Source organism: Misgurnus anguillicaudatus, chromosome 20 (genome assembly GCF_027580225.2).
Source record: "Misgurnus anguillicaudatus chromosome 20, ASM2758022v2, whole genome shotgun sequence".
NCBI lineage: Eukaryota > Metazoa > Chordata > Actinopteri > Cypriniformes > Cobitidae > Misgurnus > Misgurnus anguillicaudatus.
The window spans coordinates 19,072,867-19,091,000 of record NC_073356.2 but is presented as its reverse complement, the minus strand read 5'-3'; the positions used below and the strand labels follow the sequence as shown (position 1 = coordinate 19,091,000).

At 38.3% G+C, this 18,134-nt stretch overlaps 1 protein-coding gene across 1 annotated transcript in view; it reads right to left on the bottom strand.

The window, feature by feature from the left end:
* The window catches only part of dlgap3 (discs, large (Drosophila) homolog-associated protein 3), a 177,188-nt gene that overhangs the window by 127,452 nt on the left and 31,602 nt on the right, over positions 1–18,134 (bottom strand). The window lies entirely within an intron of this gene.

The window sequence follows — 18,134 nt, the reverse complement described above, 5'->3', positions numbered from 1 at the left end:
AGCACCCTCTTCTATACGTAACATTAGTAATAATTATGCTCGCTTATAATATTGATTCATAGCTGCAGCAAATTCTGCTGCTTATGCTATCTGTATTATGTTATGCTATTTGTCAAATTTTCTGTGTTTTTCCTTGCTTCTATTAAAGGTGCAATGTGTAATTTTTAGAAGGATCTCTTGACAGAAATGCAAAATAAAATACAAAACTATATTATCAGGGTTGTATAAAGACCTTTTTATAATGAACAGTTATGTTTTTATTATCTTAGAATGAGACGTATTTATCTACATACGCGGAGGGTCCCCTTACATGGAAGTCGCCATTTTGGGCCGCCATGTTTCTACAGAAGCCCTTAACGGACAAACTTTTTTTACTAAGTTGTCTCCATCAATTACATGTTTTTCTGGTGGTGGCTACCATAGCTTCTCAATGCTTTTCAAAAGTGAGGGATGAGCGGTGGACTGAGCCATTGGTTGCAATTCACAACCTCACCACTGGATGCCGCTAAAATTTACACACTGGACCTTTAATGTAAAGCTGCTTTGAAACTAGGGATGCACCGGTTGACCGGCCAGAGATCGGGACCGGCCGGTTTTTGCGCGGTCGGCAACCGGCCGTTTTTGTATTTTTTCGGCTGATTTTTCCAGAAGTGCACCCGCTACCAACGCGAAAGACGTTTGAATCTGGCAGTAATGTCAAGTCACTGAACATTCAAAATCCCGTATGGGGATAAGGTTAAATTATTATTTAACTCAAAAGGATGAAAATTTTATTTGTAACCATAAATACAAAAATAAAACAGAGGGGGCACAAATCAGATCTGAGGGGGCAATGCCCCCTTTTGCCCCCTCCTGGCGCCGGGCCTGGACAAATAAGTAAGGAATAATTGACGACGGGCCATTGAATTATAAGAAAATAATGCACACCCACAGTGCCGTTACACCACGGGTGTGCATTATTTTCAAATAATTCAAATGACCGGAGTCAATTATTCCTCTTATAGCATGGTTACCAAAACCATTGCTCTGGTGCCTATTTTTAAGACATTTGACAAGTTAAATGTGCAGTTATCAGAAAGTAATGCATACCCACGGACAACACAGTCTCACACCCATGGCGTCAATATTTGACGAAACTTGACCATGCGTCAATATGTTGACGCGGAGGGTACCCCTTTCGCGTCACTTTTTGACGAACTAGGGACTTCAATACTATTAGGTACGCGAAATTAAACAGTTGTCACCTGACATTGGGGTTAGGGATAGGTTTGGGTAGGGATGTCATTATGTAAATCTAACCCTAAACTGACGCGAAAATGGTAGAAAATGGTAAGAAAATAGGAAAGAGAATTTCGCGTACCTCATAGTATTGAAGTCCCTAGTTCGTCAAAAAATGACGCGAAAGGGGTACCCTCCGCGTCAACATATTGACGCATGGTCAAGTGTCGTCAAATATTGACGCCATGGGTGTGAGACTGCGTTGCCACGGAACATTTCTCAGCCAATCAGAATACAGCATTCAACAGACCAGTGGTATAAGCAAATTTAACATTTTCTGTCTCCTTTGCAATGATGCAAGAACAATCATTTAAAGAGCACCTATTTCATTGCTACAAAACAACATTATTTTGTGTATTTGGTATAATACAATGTGTTTGCGTGATTTATGGTTAAAAACACATTATTTTCCACATACTAGGGGTGTAACGGTACGCAAAAATCACGGTTCGGTGCGAACCCCGGTTTTCAAGCCACGCTTCGGTTCATTTTCGGTACAGTAAGGGAAAAATGTAAACATTAAACTGCAGGTTGTTTATTACTATAAACTTTTTTTACAATTTGTTTACACTTTTTTAAACACTTTTTATTAAAATATAACATATAAAATATATATAAAATGAAAAAATAATAAATAAAATACTACTGCAAAGTTCTTTTTTACATTATCTTATAACAGAAGGTAGCTCTTTTCTTAACCTTCTCTTAAACTTTTTCTACTAAAACAAATTCAATTCCTGAATACATTTATGAACAATTAGCCTACATTTTTGCCACCAAAAATGTTCTGTTTTGATTTATTTTGGATTGTTTACCTCACAGTATTGAATTGGCTATGTACCATCTCTGTATAAAATAATATTACTGCTCTATGTGTAACTGCATAGCAAGCAACATGATGATATACTTATTATAAGTTGCATACATAGCCATCTTTGATCTTTTGCACGTTTCTCCTAATCTTTGCTTGTGTTGTCAATGTAAGCTGCCTGTGACTTTACTAACGAACCCCTCCGCAGCTGAGTAACAGCTGAGTAAGCCCGGGTTACAGCTCTTCTCTGTCCCGACCAGCTGATCGCATTGTGACAATGATATGATTGACGTGAGGTGCAGATGAAAAATCTGATCACGCATTCCTTATTCTCCCTGTCACAGAAAGCGCGTCTCATGATTGCGTAGCAACGAAAGACGTGCATCCTCTCACGCACTTTTGAAAGAACAAAGCAGCGCGTTGACACGCGTTTAACAAGCGCTTTTAGATATGGCACGTAAACGTTTACATCAATAATCAAACGGATATACAACTAAGTAAATAAAAATCTTTCTGCGGGCCGAATTATGTTATATGTTTGACAGAAGACTTGCGCTGAACGCGGAGACTTCCGCCACTTAATATGTTCGTGCGGAAACGCACAGGCGCACACAAAATGCATTCGGCCTTTCGGTGCACGTGTGCACCGTGCCGAAAGCCCTGAACCGAAACGGTCCGGTTCGAATACACGTACCGTTACACCCCTACCACATACCGTACATTTTTGTAGCTCCAGATTTCACTCTCTTTCTGAAACGCACAGATGTTAAAAGCTCTGTGTTCTAACAGGAGTTAACTTAAAGGCTGTGAGTCAGAAGCTGGAGGAAATATGATAATGTCGGTCTTGTTTACATCCCTAATCCCGGGAAGTAAACGGTTGCCTAGAATTCGTGTGTTTGTTGTACTCCAAAAAAAAGAGATTTACGTTGGAGACGGTAACTCAAATCATTGTTTACTTTGGGGTTTGTACCTTTTTACATATCGTTACCATGTACTAACACACTTACACACTAAAAGAAATGTAAAAACGTGAATCGGACCATAGGTGCTCTTTAAAAGACCAGAACAACTGGCAGGTCTTTATCCTGCTACAGCAAGAACAGAAGTCTGTTGGCTATAACACTGCAGGTGGTATGATTTGCAGCAGTAATATCACCGTGTAGGATCCCAAAACACTCTTATGTGATGCTCATCTGAACCTTTTTTCACCACTTTCATCAACACACAAACAGCATTACATGCAGAGAAATGACAGACACAATCTGTAGACATTTGGGTTCATTTTGGTACATTAGACGGTTTGATGTTTTTCTTTTCCCATCTCATACTGTACAGTAAATACTGTACGAAGACTCTGTGAGCTTGTACACAGCGCAAAAAAGACTAACAAATATTACTACTGTACTAGTAGCTCATAATTAGATGCATATGCTCAAAGAACCGAGAAGCATAGTTGCATGTAACATCACAATAATTTCATCTTATAGGCTGCGTTGACTATTCATTATTGTTTCATTTATAATACCAATAAATGAATTGTTTTGCTGCTACTCTGTTTTAATGTGCATGTGTGGTATAGCTGAGCTTCTCCAAATAATTTCTCTTGCACACTGCTATTTTGAAAAAAAAAAGTTTTCACAATTCATCAAACGTTCCAACACAAACCACAGGAGCTAATATTGGCTTTAAATGAGATAAAGCCTTTAAAGACGTCTTTGATGTCTTCGCCAGCAATAGAATATTAATTCTGAAATCACACTCGCTCAGGCACAACAGAAACGTCACTGATCTCATATACACCACACTTCCATTAAATGGAGAAATGGACACTTTAATCTACTCTCTCTTTTTCTCTCTCTCTCTCTCTCTAATTGGCTGCAGTGCCTCAAAAAAAAAACTATTTAGCCTTCTTTTCTGCACCAGTGCTTTTTTCCCCCTCTTTAAAAATATTATTTTTCTATGTCTACATATGGCATCCAGCTAGCGGGGGAAAACGAGCATTATTATGTTTGTTCATGGTTTTGTTCCCACGGAGTTTAAATATGGTATTGCACACTTTCAGTCAAGTCATTTTAATTACACTTGGTGAACTCCTAAACTTCAGACCTCCAGAAGCAAAACAGTCAGGAGATGCTATTTAATAAATTGTTTGCCACTGTCCTTGAAACTCCTTGTTGACTGGTCACAAGTTTTACTGTTGACTTTTCTATTCCCTAGAGATTAGATATTAGAAGCACAACATTTATACACACAAATATGCATACACCATTTTTACCAATGTTCTCTGTCAACTCCTGTCATCATATCACTGTGGAACACCATCTTGAAGCTGACATGCCCCCGGAGAGACCAGGAAAGAGATGCAGATGGTCGATAAGAGAATTGACATGTAGAAAATGGTAGGCAAGGTCCATTAAGGGAAAGTGCATGAAATATGGAAATGTAGAAAAATATGGAAATGTATGAGACAAAATGGTAAAATGAACACTTAAATAGATACTGTACACTCTCAGAAATAAGGGTACAGAAGTTGTCACTTGGATGGTACCTTTTAAAAAGGTCCTAATATGAGGTACCAATATGCACCTTTTAGGTACAAAAGTGAAAATGTAGCGCGCCAGTGACAACTTATGTATCTTCTTGTACTTTTTTTCTTGTGTGGGCCTTGCTTATTGCTCAACAAGATTTATGTTTGCACTTTCAGTGTACACCTGCTGCACACTGTTTAGTTCAGTTTTGCTGGGTATTTAGTCATACTCCCAATTCTCTTTGCTTTCCAAACATCAGAACCAGACTTAAAAGGGTGGTCCAATGGTATTTCATGCATTCTGACTTATTAACACTGTTATAGAGTTGTTTCCTCATGCTAAACGTAGGCAAAGTGTCAAAAAAGAAGTTGGGCGTGTTACAGAGTATTTTTTGTGCCGAATGCACTTTGCCAGGGTTCGTACAAGTTCCGGAAAGTTTTTTTTTTCGATTACGGGTCCAGCTGACATTTCTGGGGTTTCTATACATACCACTTTTTTATGGGCACTTCCCCCGGAAAACCCCTCCCACCCGTCAATCAGCGGGAGACGCTAGAACTTACAAAGATCACATAACGCGACACAGCTTTGCTTTATTTCAAAACTCAACAATGGCATGAATGAAAAAGTGTGTTTCTGGATGTAAGGAGAAGAAAGCCAGCCTTATGGAAACATTGGATATCATCTATTATCCGGGGTAGCAGCAGAGTTTTGGGTGTGTGTTTGATGCGCTGGATTTCATTGAAAAGTCCCAACCGGTAGTAAGTAAGACTTCTGTGTTATGTTGGAAATATGAGCGTACATATTATATAAATGACACGAACATGTAGTGAACCATAAGTTAAACAGTGTTGTATAGTGTTGCATGACTCGTACTCGCTCCTCCCGCAGTAGTAACTCCTCCTTCTTCATTTTTTCATACGTTATCGGAAAGAATTGGTAAAGATATAAAGGATGTAATACCACTCTATAGGTACTCTTAACATCAGAAATGCAGAAACAGCGTGTGTTATGTGAGCTTTAAACCAAGCAGCACATGAAATAAGGACCTGGCCAACAGTACTATCTCTTCTCCACCCCTCTTGAGTTACATATAAAAAAATATTCTGATGTGGGAAACGATAAGTGAGCGATAAATGAAAAGCAAGCCATAAACTAAAAGAAAGAGGGGGAGCTAGCATCTCATAGAGGCCAGTCACAGAATGGGGCTGATAAATCCAAAGGCGCTTGACTCCTGCCAACCGTACACTTTTCAATTACCCAGCATGCCGGACTTTGAGATTATTGAGGACCCTGGGTGAATCCCAAATGCAGGGAACATTGGACCATGAGTCTTAGAAATCAGGGAGAAATCTAAGCCCTTTTCACATATAGATTACAGAAAATACATGAAAAATGTGTCCGGGGATTTTGGTTCATTCACACTAGAAATTATTTTCTGGAATCTATGTGAGCGTTCACACACATCCGGTAAAGATCCAGTAAAGACAAGTAACGTGAGGTGTTTTGTGTTTGCAATCGTGCACTTCATGGATTTTTTTTCCCTGCAGCGTCTTATGTTTGCTTATTTTCTCTCGAGAAATCACATACGTGCAATTTTGTTTCTGATTCGATCATAAACAAGCACATGATGTGCTGTTGGCGAATGATATCAGGCCTAGTCCACACAGACACGGGTATTTTTATAACCGTGACTTTTTTAACACGGTTCGGCCGTTCCTCCACACGAAAACGCAGTATCAGGGCACTAAAACTGAAAATTTTTGAAAAACCCTGCCAGGGTGAGGATTTTAAGAAACCCCGGTTGCAAGTGTTGTCGTGTAGACAGAAAAAACAGGGTTTTTGCCTTGCGAAGTCACTTATGTTAGGCTTCTAATTGGCCAAGGTGGCTTTACGATTTGGGTTATATCGCCGCCTGCTGGTGTGGCATGCTCTTGACAGCGCTTTTAATAGCGTGTTTTTGCTTTTTCATGAGGACAGAGATTTATTTTAAACCGAGCATGTGTGGATGGGATTTTTTTGGAGGAAAAACTCCGGTTATAAAAAAGATGTGTTTGCGTTCACACAGAAGGCACACTGACAATTTAATGGGACTTTTCTGGAATCAATGTGCCCTATGAAAGGGGTTTTAGAGAGTTAAACCAAGGCTAGGTGAGGAAGAGATGACCACACATTAAAAGAAAACAAAAAAATAGTACATTAGTTCTATAAGGTGACTGTAAAAATAAGAGCGAGAAAAAGAGTGACCACACTGCAAAAAATTATTTTTCAAGAAAAAAATTCTTAGAATTTTTGTCTTGTTTTCAGGAAAAATATCTAAAAATTCTTAAATTAATTGAGATGCTTGTTCTTGATGAGCAAAACGACCCAAGAATATAAGTCTACTTTTTAGACCAAAATATCAAATTTAAATGATTTTGTGTATTGAACAAGCAAAAAAAATCTGCCAATGGGGTAAGCAAATCTTTCTTGAATTTTTCTTGAATTTACTGTTTAAGAAAAATTTTCAAGATTTTTTTGCTTACCCCATTGGCAGATTTTTTTGCTTGTTCAATGCACAAAATCATTTAAATTTGATATTTTTGGTCTAAAAACTAGACTTATTTTCTTGGGTCGTTGTGCTCATCAAGAAAAAAAATCTTAATTTAAGAATTTTTAAATATTTCTACTGAAAACAAGACAAAATTACGAATAGAATTACGATAAGAATTTTTTTTCTTGAAAATCATTTTTTGCAGTGCATAAGAAAAAAACCTTTAAAGGTAATAAAATCACAGGCGAGTTCATTAACATCAATATATTCTTAATTGTTAATTTATTAATGCAGTTACAAACTTATGACCTTTTAAATAAAAGTCAGTTTTTACTCAAATCATCACCTACTTCTTTGGCTACTTTGGCTCTACACTTTATTCCCCTATTTTCTTCTCTTTTAATATTAACATACTTTTCAGTGCGAAAAAAAAACTTTAACTCGGTCAGAATGACATTAAGGGGTTTTAATTGCCCATCAAATCTCCGTTAATGACGAAAAAATTCCAGTTCACACAACCTCTGAGCAATTTGCATCAAGAGAGGATAGCAAAGAAATGAGGGTAGAGCGAGAGAGCCAGAGGCCGAAATGGGCACCGAAGCAAACGACAGCACAAACAGTTAAAGAGCGTGAAGGAGATGAGATGAGGATTATATGAGATCTACAACGAGAGATCTCATATCATCTATCGCTAATGGTTCTTGAGAGGGTGGGCATGAGGGTGAAATTACACACTAGATAGATACAGCACATGACAGATCTTAAGAAATGCAAGCTGAAGATACACCAAGCTCAGTAGCCAAAACTAGAATCACAGGTCACTGCGTCCTATTGTATCTTTGTTAAAGGCTGCGAGGCCGCTGCCAGCAATACTACTTGTTTACCACTTGGATGTTTAACCTCACAGCAAGTGCTGAATTCTCCATCAGTGCCGTTGGGTAATCACATGAAACCCTGCTTTCCCGTATCGCATACTTGCCATCCCAGCATGCCATAATATTCTAACCTCTATCCGAACTATAGTAGTTTAAACAGGGTTGGGGAGATAAACGCTTAACGTGACTGGTTATGTTCATATTCAGGGCTCATCTGCTTGCCTTTACATAGTAGACTGTATTAATAAGATATGGTCTATTAACATTTCTTTTTCCAATATTGCTTTCCTTTTCACTTAATTTACATATCAAACCAAAGTAATCCGACTACATTACTTTTATGTTGTTATACTTAACCTACCTTACAACCATGTGTTTAAACATCCTCTAATCATATCTACTTACCTCCAGGTGGCACATGTCGAAAAACAATTGATTTATCCTTGTATCTCTCCTTGCTAATGGTTCTTGAGAGGCCCACTTGCTGTTCTATAATATCATATTACTAAAGGTTCTGTAATAAAGCCTGGCACTGTAATCCAATTACGATAGTCCATAATACACTGGTGACTACAGTATGCGTCAATGGTCCACAGTATCGCCATAATATGGCTCCTAATCGGTTCACAAACAGAGCTTCTTTGTCTGGAGAATGAAAAGTTATTGTCTGTTGCTGTCATTAGCGAGAAGCGATGTTTCATGCAAACTGGTCTCTGACCACATCGGCTAATTTCCGACTCTCTGTTTAGGCTGAGATATTACATTGCTTTGACATCACGCTCGCAACTTATTTTTTAACAAATGAACCTGCAGCTTTATTAGTAAAGAAGGTACAAAGGTCCTAAATGTGAAATGCTATCATTTTCTCAACTTTATAAAACCAATCCTTAAATCCATACATGTGAAAGTGAAACTCTCTTCAGCTACAGAAGGCCCATAAACATATTTAAAGGGATAGTCACTCCAGAATGAAATGATTTTATAACGTGATGTATCAACATGGCGGATATATTTTGTCCGAATTAGAGCTGGGCATAGATTAATCTCACACAAAACAAAATAACTTCTTTGCATAACATTTGAGTTTGTGCTGTGTGTAATTATTATGAACAGTATATATAAATACACACACACATTCATGTATACATTTAGGAAACATTTACATGTGTATATATATTTATTTATATTTATTTTATATATTCTAAATTATATATAAATAAAAACATTATATTTAAATAAAACATTTCCTAATGTATATGTGTGTGTGTGTGTGTGTGTGTGTGTGTGTGTGTGTGTGTGTGTGTGTGTGTGTGTGTGTGTGTGTGTGTGTGTGTGTGTGTATACATACATATACATAATATTTACACACATTACAATCTCATATATTATGCAAAAATATTACTTTTAGCACTTTTGGGAGTACTTCGACTCGCCTGAAAAGTCCGCTCCCCTTCTCACTCTCATAATGGGAGAGGGAGGGTGTTACTGCGCCGAGTCGAAGTACTCCCAAAAGTGCTATTACGCCATAAAATATAGTTCCTCTTTTAAATCCACTTAGAAAAGCGCTACGTTTTATTTTGTACCACCAAACTTGCTCGTATAACTACTCGTCTTAAATAGGAAAAACGTTGATGTGTTTGGTCACTTCTAACTTTATCTCTAAATGGTACAATTGAATGAATGGGTCTAAGCTTAATGCTATCGAAGCGTCGCAGCGCGCTCCAGCGCTTACATGCACGCACACAGATGATAGAGGGATGTATCAACAATTCTTAGTTAAGGTAATAACATATTTTAATATTGAAAATGAGTAGACTATTCCTTTAATGAACAGCGGATGGCGACTTGCGTGCTCCTCTCACACAAAAACAGTGCGTGCATATAGCATTGTTTTTTGTGTTTTAATGGCTTAAAATCACGAGCATAACCTCGACAAAGACAATAGTCCAAAATCTCTACCCGCTGACAAATTTCTACCGGTTTTATCATACCTAGCGGTTTATCGCCCACCACTATATAATACTTACTGTTATAATGGTTGATGAGTATGTACTTCTTCTTATTCAGTACCTACTGTCACAGTATGCAATTTCGGACGTAGCATACGAGTTCACACCATGACCTCCTGACCTCCTCACGGGCGCGAACTCGTAGTTTGATCGTTGCTTGGCAACTATGTCAGGAGATCAAAGGGTGAACTCGTAGTCTGCTCATGAACGAGCCAAGGATGAAAACAAATTGTTAAATAAAATCATTAGTTTTAGAGTATTCTCATCGCTTCATAATATTCTGATTGAACCTGAGGGCATTACTTTAAGTACTAAGTGCTAAGTAAATACAGCTGATATTGAAAATCAGATGCATGTAAATAATGCACAAATATGTTTGCAAATTTTGATGCCAGTTTTTGATTAAATACTCTATTATATTTACTATAAAGAAGGTTCCACTCTACTTTATCATAAATAATGAGCGGTGGTCTGCAGTATTGGATTTGAAGAGCTAAATCGACTGCTTGTGCACTATTGTGCATTGCACTACTTGCAGTAGAGGACCTAAGCTGCACAATGCAGCCAAAGCCTGGAGTAGACTACAGCAGAAACATTTTTCATGTACTGTGTTGGGGACTTGCCACTTACTGCCAAGTTATAGTGAGACTGAATGAGCCAACGTCTAGAGACTTCCCTCTTTCATGTACAACTTCCACACATTTGGAGAAGCACCAGCAGGGCTTGACGCAAGACCAACTTGCAAAGGCACTGATGGATGACAAAATTCTGTGCCAAGGTTTCCAAAATATAGTAACAGTTTAAATCTGGAACACCGTAATTTAATTCTATTACTCAAAGAAAAGTGACAAGCCTGCATTTCAATAGAGTAAGCATTTTTTATGAATAGATATATGTGCTACTTGAAGTGCCTAGCACATAACTGCTCATTTAAAATACTTTATTGTGTGTGAGTGTCATCATGCCGAATGCAATCTACAAAACATACCTGTTATACCTTGCATTTCTAATTAAAATCCAAAGTGTTAACCCATCTCATATTGTCTTCATTTCAGTTTATCTTAAAATCCAAAGTGTTAACCCATCTCATATTGTCTTCATTTCAGTTTATCATGCATGCTTTGCATTCCATAAGATAACGAGAAAAAACATTTCGGTGCCGTCGAATCACAGGTCTATGCGTTGACTATTATTTCTCTCTCCCTTGTAAATAAGTGTTTTCAAAAAGTCAACTGCGTTAATGACTGCCGCATTTCAATTTTATGCCACATCATTTACTTTTATATTGGCAGCACTTAATTGCTCATCAAATGGAGCATGTCACTGCTGCAGGCATGTTCCCATGGTTATCATTCATGTTAGGGCTTAACTCCAGGCATTCAGCATGCCTTAAAACGCCCAGGGTTTAGCTGCAACATACACAGATCACCTAATAACTTACAAAACAGACTGCACGCAACGGTTTTAAACGAATAAAGGCACACTGGCTATCCATCCAGGCTGTTTTTAGTGAGATACTAAGGATGCTATGGAGACATGCCTGCTGTCAGTCAGCCTAAGCCTGTTTGTATATTGGAGAGTTGGACTGAGAAGCTGCCAACTGAAGTGTGTGTCCGTGTGTGCACTGGGAGGGGGGACAGTTTATCCTTCAATGAACAAAATGACACATTTCTACTAGATTGACGGAGCTGAAACTAGTTTGCATTTGCAACCTTTTGTGCAACAGAAAGGTACTGTGGATGTTAAATGTTGTTTATGAAACCATGCAGCCTGACAAAAAACAAAACAAAATATTAGCTTCTTATAATCAGGGGCGGGCCAGACATTGTAGACATTGGGGGCTTAACTCAAATCTAGGGGTTCCAAAGCATGGTCCCCTGCTAATATTTTTTCTCCATTTACAGCAGCTTTATAAACAATTTTTTAATCTCAGATAGCGTCTACTTCAAAATGCAAAATATACATTAGCAGCCAATGTTAATGGTTAATGATTTGGGACAAATATGATGTTATTTAATGTTAAACTATGTGATTGGCACCCTGTGGCACGACAGGGATTTGAGCAACTTCCTGAGTCGTAGCTAGGCAGCGCGGACAGGCGGATGTGTTTGAGTTTTTTAGAATGGCGCTGGGCGATGCTGAGCTGTGCTGCCAGTGTGCAACCCCCTTAATTGTTCTCTGTATTATCATTTTGAAACTGTAACATAACAAATTGTGCATTTCTGAGGTAAAATCATTGCGAATTTCAGTGCCTAAAACCCCCTTAGCTGTTATAAAATGCACTGTAATACCACTGCTTCGCGGGGCTTATTGCTTTTATAAAAAACGGTTACTTCATATGCATAGCAGGATTTCCTAAAATAAAAAACAAATAAGTTGTAATTATAGTAGTACAAATATTACTCTTTCGCCAAATAAATAAATAAGTAAATAAACCTGTTTCATCCTACCTTCATTTGTTCTCTTATCACCTCTCAAATTGTCAGCTAAAAGCGGAGATAATTCCATTTTTGTGAAGAACTTTTGAAAGAGATCAGATTGAGCCTGATCAAAACTTACACAGTGTTTTTAGTGTTGAATGAATGTGTCAGTGTTTAAGTTGGGTAAGATCGCCACCCAGTGGATAGCGGAAATATGAATTTGAGGTAGAAACTCCTCATACATTTTCTCTTTATTGACAAGATGACTCAACAATATTTATTGACATTTATCTGGATATCGCCATTAATTGTGCAATTGTAGACAAATTCAAAATATGATTAAAGACTGTGGTGTTTATTTTTATAAATCAGTACGCAGCAACAGTGGCGCAGTGATACTTATGTAATGCGGTCTGAACCGTGGGTTTACAGGGTATCAAGGCTTAGAACACGTTTCAACCAATCAGAATGAAGAAGCAGAACTGCCCGTTTTATAAATACACTTTTCCAGTAATAACCAAGGCACTGTAATAATAAACACTATAAATAAATGTGTTTACTGTGGGGAGATTCAGCAAATTAATTTGCCTTCAACTTGAAACTCTTATTCGTTTTAACTTGAGTGGAGGACTGGATAGTTTAAAGCTGAATGCTGCCACCTAGCGTACTGGATGAATTCATTTTACAGATCTGAAAAGATTTGGGGCTTTTGACAAAACATTCAGGGTTTAAGCCTCTGAAGCCACCCCTTCGCTCCGCCCCTGCTTATAATGCAATGTAATAACAGCAAAACCCCCAGCATTCCTCACCAGTACCAGCATAATTTAGTTTTTTCAGCACAGACAGTATGCTAGACATCTCAAACCTTCATCAGGACACAGGCCTATGAGTAACATCAGACGTGGAATCTCAAGAGGCAAAAAGTGACATCAAAGGCAAAACAGATTTGACTTGTCTGAAAACCAGACATGAGAAACTCGAAAGGCATGGTTAAGCTCGAAACTGCTGTACAAACTGCCGGCCTAATGAGATTTTGTTGTTTTGCTTTTCCTCTCGGTCTAAATAACATGTCACTTTTGCTGAGCAGGTAGAGAATTATCCAGATGTTTTGGAAATGTTTGGCAAGATGCTGCGATGTGGATAGAAGTTAATAAAGGCAAGGTGTCAGTGAAATGCTGGGAGAGAGAGAGAACCCCTAGGGGACACATGCTAGCAAAGCTCTGCGGTAATAAGGCTGGACTGAAGGAGGCCTATTCTCCTTCCCTCCTCCTTCAGCTAAACTCGCTGATTCTTACACTTTAATTGGACAATGGGGGTGCAGAGCGATTGTGCCGTAAACAATCAAACCAAATGCACACAGAAAACACACCGGCACACAGTCAAGTGTAACACGCGGGATAAAACGCCATGCTGCAATGCTATAAACCATCCCGTTGGTGGAACCTGAAGCTCACCAGTGATTCATTGTTATCCATCTATACCCATGAGTGTTTTTTAACTGGTAGGTTATGACATTGATACTGATTGGGTTGCTGGAAAAACAATGCTACTGGAAATGCATTATATATATGTAGTATACATAAGGAATAATTGACGACGGGTCGTTGAATTATAAGAAAATAAAGCACAGGTGGTTATGCCGTTTCACCGCGGGTGTGCATTAATTTCGGTTAACAAAAATATTGCTCTGGTGCCTATTTTTAAGACATTTTAAAGGTTAGGTATGCGGTTATTGAAAAATAATCAACACCCATGGACCACTTCTCAACCAATCAGAATAAAGCATGTAACTGACCCGTGGTATAAAGTATAGTATTGTGTGGTACATTAAAGGTGCAATGTGGGACTTTTAGCGGCATTAACTCTTTCACCGCCAGCATTTTTCATGATTTTCACAAAAGTTTAATGCCTTCCAGAAAATGCTCCTTTTTAAATATATAAACATACAATAAATAAAAGAACAGACCCTCTGCTTTCAAACAAAAAATTCTGTTTCATCCTACCTTCATGTGTTCTGTTTTTATCACCTCTCAAATATGTGTAGGTTTCATCAAAAACACAAAATTTTGAGCAAAAAGCTGAGATAATGCCATTTTTGTGAAGGACTTTTCATAGAGATCAGATGCAGAGCGATCTTTAAAACATACACGGACATACAGCTGTTTGCCCTAAGGCAATACTTCCGTTTTTTATAAGTTGCGGGAGAGCGCCACCTGGTGGATAATAGCGGTATTGCAGATTGACCGGATAACTCGTCAATGGCGGGGAAAGAGTTAAGTAACAAGACCAACGGTTCAGTCCACAGCTCACCCTTCTTTTCGAAACGCATAGTTTAGCTACAGTAGCCGCCATAGGACAAATGTCATCATCTGAGACAACGTAGTTACAAAACGTGATCTCCAGAACAGTTTGTCCATTGGGGCTACTGTAGAAACATGACGGGGGTGGAAGAAAACCCACATGTAGATAAAAACAGCTCATTCTAAGGTCATAAACAGTTCATTTTGTAAGGTCTTTATTAGAGCCCGACCGATATGCGTTTTTTCGGGCCGATGCCGATACAGATATTAGGGAGTAAAAAAAGACCGATAACGATATATCGGCCGATATTCTTTATGTGTACATTATAGTTCAGTATATACTACAGTATATTATACTAAAGTACTGTACATAGAATACACTATATACTTTAACATAATATACTATGAATAAATACAATGCAATGCAATGATCACTCACAAATGTGGTGATCACTCACAAATGTGGTGATCCAACACTTATATTGATGTGACAAAGATATGTACTATAGGCAAGAAGTTAACAATAAACTTTATTATCCAAAATTAGTTGGATATCAGTGCACTAAACAGTAAACTTGACTTATTATAAATAACTTTAAAACACAAAGAGAACAAAATACATAAAACTTGCATCATTTGCAGTTTTGACGAGAATAACGTTATAAAGAGAAACTTATGAAGTCATTGATTAATATTAGCTTTACAGTAAGTTGTGTACTTCACAAATTAGTTAGCCACTCACAGTTACGAAGACAATGCTTGACGGAGCACATACTAATGTACGCTATGTTTAATGTTGTGCTTGTGCACAACGTTTTTATAACACAAACCCAGGGTTCCGTGCAAACTTTAGACTTTAATAAAACTAATGAGTCTTCGCTCCGCCTCTTTTATTTAGCAAGGGTATAGAGTTGCGCGAGCTTATTGAATCAATTGCTCTGAAATGAGTGTGTTAACTAACAACACAAGCAGCAATCTCATATAGTGTTATATAAGTGCACGGCTGCGTGTAGTTTAATGTCATTTCTCCGTCTCGCGTCATTTCTCCCGCTTGCGTTTTAACTCGCAAGTCGACAAAGAGACGAATTAAAAACACCAAATGTAAGCGGGAATGCGTCTCTCTTGTCCATTTATAATCCAATCGACCAAAGCGCGTCTTAATACCAGGTGTAACAATGTTACTGAACTGAAGTGAAGGGGGTGGGGGATTGGCTGGTGTCGCTACAGTGAGTGATCTGGGTCGCCATTAGCAACCAGTATGGTGCACTCTGCTGGACAAACAAGTACTTACATCTTTCAATTGCATTTAATGTGTTCTGTAACAAACGTTCATATCGGCGCATATCTGCGGCTTATACGCCGATACAGATATATCTGCGACATGCTCATATCGGCCGATAAAATCGGCAAAACGATAAATCGGTTGGGCTCTAGTCTTTATACATCACTGATAATATAGTTATGTATATTACTTTGCATTTCTTTCAAGAGATCCTTCTAAAAATCCCACAATGCACCTTTAAAAATGGGTATGGGGTAAGCTACTGCTATCGTCAGTGCATTTACAATATTTTTATATTCACGGCTTATCTATGGTAAGATTGTGCACATCTAGGGAGATCAAGACATCACATTGACATTTATGCAACTGGCAAATACAATTTTATTAGTATGTGTGATTCCTTGGGGTCACACCCATGACCTTTATGCTGCTAACCAGCTGAGCTATTCATATGTAAATTATTTTGCATAATTATTTAGCATATCGTTTTTTGATTTGCAGTTCATAATACTATTAGATTCACTATTATTTCATTTTTGTTTTTACATTTGTGACCCTATCTGTGACATCCAGGCTAAAGTCTCATAATCTAATTGAGATTCAGAGCACAAAAGTTTGATTTCAATCAATAATTTTACTTTAATTTTAATATTTGACATGATCTTAGTATAAAAATATGTTTTTATTTTACAGAATGTACTTTACATTATGTAGGACAATTTTATGTAGAAAACAATATTACTTTAGCTGGGCTTTCACAAGCAGGGTCACATTTATGCCACACAATGTTGGGTAACCACTTGATGTAAACATAAAATTCGAATCCTGAATAAGTACAAAAACAAACCTTTACATGTTTATTCCTCTCTAGCCTGTTATTATAGGACACATCAATATTTCACACTCTGTCTCTCCCAGCTTCATAAGAGAGACACAAGCGACCATGTCATATCTGCAATTTACGCTGCTCTTACTCTCTTCTTCTCTTTCAGCTATGGCTATGTATGGGGACGACTTGGTAAGCCAATGTTTGCGGCGAGCCACACTCTGCATAATCATGGGATTAAGAATGTGAGCTGCCTGTCCGAAGCTGTGACAGAGGTTCAGTTTGGGCGGCGGAGAGATTGCTTGTTCCCTCCGTGTCTTGTGATGCATTGTCCCCACTCTGCGGTCTCTTCGCACGCAGCACTGGTATTAGACCCAGGGGCAATGATACGTGGATTAAAGAGGGAAAGCGTTGCAGGAGCTCAGCCTGATAACCTATTCCATAGCCTCACCAATGCAGCAAAACCAGCAGTCAGCGCGATTCTGTTTATCTAAAGTCCCACCACGCTCTGTTCTGACACAGGAAACAGCACTCTCAGCAGGCTCATTATAGGAGAGATGGTATTTCTGTGTGTGTATGAATCTTCTGCATGAATGTGTGTGTGTCTCTTTCTCTTATTTCACTACCTGGTGCTGTATGGTATGAATCTATACATCTTGAGCAGAAATCCGGACAGTGGAATGGGACTTGAACCATTAAAGAGCACCTATTTCATTGCTAAAACAATGTTATTTTGTGTATTTGGTATAATGCAATGTGTTTGCGTGGTTTATGGTTAAAAACACATTGGCTGCGTCCGAAACCGCATACTGTATAGTAGGTACTGAATTAGATGAAGTACCTACTTACTTAGCGTTAAAACAGTAGGCACTGTATAGTATGAATCCTGGTAGTATGAATGAGATTCGGACGTACTACATCCGCCATGTTGCTACATCACGTGATATACATCGTCATTACGTCATGTCATTTCAGCGCGAAAACAACCGCATGCCTCGTCTTCTTCGTTGGATAACTCCTCTCCCGGGGCATCATGGGATAGTGAAGCGTCCATCGTATACACACTGCAAAATCTAACCAGAAGTAGTAGGTCATCCGGGTACTTTTCGCATACTGTTTTTCGAATACTATGTATTCGGACATACTACTCGCCTCGCCTACTGCTTTTCGCGTACTATATAGTAAGTAGTAGGCTGTTTCGGACGCAGCAATTGTTTTCCACATAGCCTACTGTACATTTTTTATGAAAATGTGAGTCTTGTCTAAATCACCAAT